The sequence below is a fragment of the Schistocerca cancellata genome, chromosome 5 (genome assembly GCF_023864275.1).
Source record: "Schistocerca cancellata isolate TAMUIC-IGC-003103 chromosome 5, iqSchCanc2.1, whole genome shotgun sequence".
Classification (NCBI taxonomy): Eukaryota; Metazoa; Arthropoda; class Insecta; order Orthoptera; family Acrididae; genus Schistocerca; species Schistocerca cancellata.
In genome coordinates, this window is record NC_064630.1 from 774412020 (window position 1) to 774418149 (window position 6130).

A 6130-nucleotide genomic window follows, 5' to 3' on the forward strand; every position below is an offset into this window, starting at 1 on the left:
TCCTCCCAGTGCGACACACTGTTTTGATCTGTCAGAGAGTTTCAAACCAGTACACGCTCCACTGCAGCGTGTAACAATCATTCCGATTTAGTACCAGTTAGAGATGGGCAAACTGAAACACTTAACTGTTTCGAAACAAATGAAACAGTACAATGTAATGTTTCGATACGCTGTTTCGAAACAGTGAAACAGTTTGTGTTTTGTAATCTAATAAGCGTACACATTTAATCATCTTGAATGTCTACTGTATAAGTATGTCCATATAAACCCAAATGAGGTGCGAGAGCGCTAATCATTTCGCAGAAAGTATGAAACTATCACCTGAGCGTCTTGGCAGTTTCGTATTTCCTGCAGCAAATGCGATGCTTTCGTGTTGTGTGACTTTCATACTTTTCAATTGGCTGAGGACAGCCATAGCTGAAGACAGAAGAACCACCACGAACGGAACTGGAGGTAGGAGCAAACTGCAGAAACAACGGATATGCTACTGGGATTCCCACATTCCGTTAGTATGGGTAATATACCCATCCTGCTAATTTCCATGCATGCAAAGGGAATCATTGTGGATAATAGGCACAGTGACTATAGACTCACAAATAACGCCAAATAATTCGAATAAATAACAAAATATAACAGAAAAAAATTTTGTCTTTCAAGGTGTTTCGAACCTTTACTATAAAGTCACCATGCTTCCCAGCCCTTCCCGTTCACCATTACGCTATCAGTGATATGTCAAACAGATTGCTTGCAACTAACTATACCTAGATCAAATTTATGTATATGTCTAATAACTGTCACTCTAAGCCTTTTTTTAATCAAAATGTTGTAGGCTTACTTGCGTTTCTTAATACGATTACTGTACATGAAAAGAGAAGCGTATGTTATAAAAAAAGTGTAATTTAATCGAATGATTTTCACATATTTATTATTTTGAATGGGAATAGTATGCGTTGTTTCATTGTTTGGTTAGTGTTTATAAAGCAGATGTTACGCCATTTCGAAATAGGACAGTCAGCTAGAAACGAAGCTTTATTTTCGGATATCTTAAGCTTCATTCCATTGCTTGTCAAAAAGAGTTCGACACTCTTGAAAGTGTTTCATGAAGTGTTATGTTGTGTTTCAGTATCTGTGCCGAGCCCGAATCTCGTACGACACAGAGCGGAATGAAACATCACTGTTTCGATACAATTAGTCCGTTCCAAGCGCAGGTGGACTGAAACAGCCTTATTTTGAAACAACAATACAGTTTCTGTCTCTGGCTCGAGATCGAATCCGGTGCGGTTATCCGAAACAGGGGCGGAATGAAACACCACTGTTTCGAAACAGTGAACCACAGCCGTTCCGAGACACTGAAACAGTTCCACGTATCGATAACACTGTATCGAAACATAGAAACAGTGGCCAAGTCTAGTATCAGTATTACCTATTGTTTGTACTGTTTCGTGTGCGTGTGAATCCAGGGACATACAAGTATCTACGCGCGCACGTACGTGGTCATAATTTTCTAATCTTATTCTCGCTATGATCACCCAGCATTTTCGATGGAGGCGGTAGAATTATCACACACTATTGTGTTCCCTTGCGTTGTCGAAATATTATTCTTTTGTATTCTATTCAGGTAGTACGTATAATCAAGTATCGGAAGTTTCGATGAGACATTGGACTTCGTAGGTGTGGAGAAAAGAAAATACGATAACTTAGAATATCTCTCCCACAGTAAATTCATTAGAACTGTTTGATAAAAATAAAATTTCTTCTCTTTTCGCCCCTTCGTAAAACCAACACGAACGAAAAGATAAAAGAAGGCTTTGTAAGAAGATCAGTTCTCTCTCCGACTCTTGAGACAAACAATTGCTGACCATAGTTACAGTTTCGTACTGTGATCTTTAACTGCAATGATTCCTCTCTCCTTTTCTATCCAATTTATTTTCACTCGTTTTGAAAAACCCAATAACTCGATTTTATGCTGGTAAAACGAACAGCATTAAAAAAAAAGGAACACTTGGCTCTAAAACCCTATTTACTTCAAACAGATTCGTCTGAATAGACCAGTTGGCATCATGCCCAACATTTCTGTAAATGTGATATGCCGAAATTGATGGTAAGCTGTCAGGAGTACCGGCTTAAGAAAATGTTACCAACCGTTCAATCTGAAATGTTCACGGAAAACCTTTATTGATGCGATCTGATAACAATCGCAAGTGATTTCTAACAGCCACAGATACGAATATGCTGACTGTAAAAATAACTGTCGTACACAGATGGAAATGGATATTGAAGCAGTAAATCTTCACAGAGATCTGAAGATGGAAACCGGTAGCCTAAGGATCAAAAGTTTTGTGATCATTGAGCGAAATAACGAGGAGAAGGCATCAAGCATGAAGGGATGCAGATGATTCGCAGCTGTTAGCCTGTCTTCGATCACTACCACAGATCCCATGCAACGGCAGGAGAATGTCTCCCATAGTACAATGCTGCTCCTATCAGCCTGCATTTGTGGCGCGCTGCACCTTCCGAGCCGCCGTTCACCTCCATGACGTCTGTGGAGACGACCATTGACCTAATCTATCAGAGTGTAGCGAAAATATGATTCACGCATAGAGCCGAGTCGTTTCCACTGCTCGACGGTCGAAGCCCGATGGTCCCGAGCCCATTGCAATCGCAAGTGGCGATATCGTTGGGTCGCAATGCGAACACGAAGGGGTGATCTGCTGCAGAGCTCTGTGTTCATCAACGATGTGCTGCGAAACACATGTGCGTGCACCAGCTTTGTACTCTTTTTTTACAGTACTTTGTCCCTCTGGTACTGATTCAGGAATAATCATAAATATGTTTTTCTTAGAAAGGATTAAAGCTCATTATTTCCTCTTCAAATACATTCACTTATGGTGACTTATCTTAGAAGAAAGATTAAGAAAAGGCAAACCTACGTTTCTAGCATTTGTAGACTTAGAGAAAGCTTTTGACAATGTTAACTGGAATATTCTCTTTCAAATTCTGAAGGTGGCAGGGGTAAAATACAGGGAGCGAAAGGCTATTTACAGTTTGTACAGAAACCAGATGGCAGTTACAAGAGTCGAGGGGCGTGAAAGGGAAGCAGTGGTTGGGAAAGGAGTAAGACAGGGTTGTAGCCTCTCCCCGATGTTATTCAATCTGTATATTGCGCAAGCAGTAAAGGAAACAAAAGAAAAATTCGGAGTAGGTATTAAAATTCAAGGAGAAGAAGTAAAAACTTTGAGGTTCGCCGATGACATTGTAATTCTGTCAGAGACAGCAAAGGACTTGGAAGAGCAGTTGAACGGAATGGGCAGTGTCTTGAAAGGAGGGTATAAGATGAACATCAACAAAAGCAAAACGAGGATAATGGAATGTAGTCAAATTAAGTCGGGTGATGCTGAGGGAATTAGATTAGGAAATGACACACTTAAAGTAGTAAAGAAGTTTTGCTATTTAGGGAGTAAAATAACCGATGATGGTCGAAGTAGAGAGGATATAAAATGTAGACTGGCAATGGCAAGGAAAGCGTTTCTCAAGAAGAGGAATTTGTTAACATCGAGTATAGATTTAAGTGTCAGGAAGTCGTTTCTGAAAGTATTTGTATGGAGTGTAGCCATGTATGGAAGTGAAACATGGACGATAACTAGTTTGGACAAGAAGAGAATAGAAGCTTTCGAAATGTGGTGCTACAGAAGAATGCTGAAGATAAGGTGGGTAGATCACGTAACTAATGAGGACGTATTGAATAGGATTGGGGAGAAGAGAAGTTTGTGGCACAACTTGTCTAGAAGAAGGGATCGGTTGGTAGGACATGTTTTGAGGCATCAAGGGATTACAAATTTAGCGTTGGAGGGCAGTGTGGAGGGTAAAAATCGTAGAGGGAGACCAAGAGATGAATACACTAAGCAGATTCAGAAGGATGTAGGTTGCAGTAGATACTGGGAGATGAAGAAGCTTGCACAGGATAGAGTAGCATGGAGAGCTGCATCAAACCAGTCTCAGGACTGAAGACCACAACAACAACATGGTGACCTGCTTTGTAACCTTTTATCAACACAATCAAAACTAAAGAAATTCTTTTTGGAGAGGAAAAAAATTGTTTTTGCATTTTATACACCATTATTTTATACAAATGGCAGAGTTTGTGTTTTTATATACAGAGATCATGAAAGAGGGCAGCCCATAATATTACTGGCGTGGCAATAAGTCTCCATAAGATTACGTGAACACGTTGATCAATTTGTTAAAAGTAGCCGGGAAGTGCCTGTTTAGGCGAAAAATTTTGTGCATGGTACTGTATGTCTTTCAGTTTTTATTATTATTATTATTATTATTATTATTTTGAGTGGCGATACGAGCATGTGTCTTACGGACTTGTCGGAGATCATCCAGGTGTCGTGCTCCGCGCAGGGACAGCATTGATGGGCTTTTTTATTTACTCGGCCATTAACACACGTCCTGTTATTTCCAGCACTTAACGGAGTTCAGCCGTTGGTGTTATTACTTCATGTATTTGTCTAACGCACGCGTCTTTGTAGTGGTATTACCATTGCCGCTGACATTTGCTGCGAAATGTAGCGTCTTAATGTGGTGGAAGTAACTGCATGTTGCGCGCGTAATTATGTACATTTTTCACCATATCGAATAAAGCTATAACAGAAAAGTTCTTGATCAACATCTTATGATCGCCTGTGAAGCACTGAATAACGTGGATATACTTGCTAGAATGTTTGATGTGATGGGGAAAAGCTTGTAATCTGAAATATATGAGTGAGCTCAAAAATTCTCTTTAAAATAAGACTACGAAACTTTACTAGTAGGTAACAAACTTACTTTCGCGCTTGGCAATCTTTCGTGGAAAAATAAAACCGAGTTCTCAGTTGGTTTCATAGTGGCGGAAAACAATACATTCTGTTAAAAAGTGCACTGTTGAACCAACAATAGAGCAAAATCCAAATTTTTTACAAACTATCCTTACATACGCACGAACATTCTAATCATCTTATTGTCCATAGAATAGTGGCGCTGAAAGATCACTAGTTTATTTTCACTAAACAATAATATCTAAAACACGTATTTGGCAGTCGTAATGCGCACACATCACGACAGTACAAACAGCTATGAGCGGATTATTCCTGATGAAATTACTAAATGTAAATTACTAAATGTTAAAAATCCAATTCACAAACCGGAGGAGTTGGATTCAGATACTTGCTGTCTTCGGTAGTTGAATATTTCGACGTGTACTAAGAAAATGTAATACTCTAACCCTGAACTGTATAATTTGAGGGCACAAATTACTTGAATGATTACGTATCTTACTGAAATAAAAAAGCACTCATACTTCTTGCTGAGGAAACGACAGTTCCCTCTACCACTGCGCAGGTCAATTAATACTAGAAATTTTAAGTCTAATTATGGGATTAACTACTTATTTGACTCCTATACTCTGTGAGTAAAACACTTACTGTCAGCACTGTACAATCATTGTTTTTCTTCATTTTTTGCTACCTAAACAAAGATATCTTAACATTAAGCGTTTGGGTAATTCGAAGTTTCATGAGTCAAAAATATTCCTGTGGTAACACAGGCTAGACTGAGAGCGGCACTTCAAAACGGTGATTTCATTAATCTAACAAAAAAAATTTATTCGATGACGTTATTCGTCGTAGCATTGTTGTCAACTACAATCGCTTACGACGCGCGCGCATTCTGTTTGTAATTCTTGTGAGCAGCGAACCTTCCTTTTGCTTTCATTTATCTGTTATTAGTGCTCGGTGTGCAGTTTTCAGGGAGAATGGAGGAATTAAAAATGTCGCTGCGGACAGGATTCGAACCTGTGCGGGTAGAACCCATTGGATTTCAAGTCCAACTCCTTAACCGCTCGGACACCGCAGCTGGTTGAAGCTTGAGTCTCTTAGCGGCAGTGTTATCGGGCAGCAGCATTCAGTGGGCTTCCTACGCGTTCTTTAAGAGCATAATATTAATGTCTTGCGATATACTACGTGTACATTTTAGTTTATATAGTGATTTAGGCCGTTCTTAAATAGTTTTGTGATATGGTAACTTCAGCGGAATTCACCTGCACAAAGGAGATTAATTTAAACTAAGAGCAGCTGTATTCGCTTTACTT

At 39.4% G+C, this 6130-nt stretch overlaps 1 non-coding gene across 1 annotated transcript; it reads right to left on the reverse strand.

The window, feature by feature from the left end:
* Nucleotides 1-5813: 5813 nt before the first annotated feature.
* Nucleotides 5814-5895, reverse strand: Trnas-uga (transfer RNA serine (anticodon UGA)). Its single transcript has one exon. It is a non-coding gene; the product is annotated as a tRNA-Ser (tRNA).
* Between the last annotated feature and the right edge of the window lie 235 nt (nucleotides 5896-6130).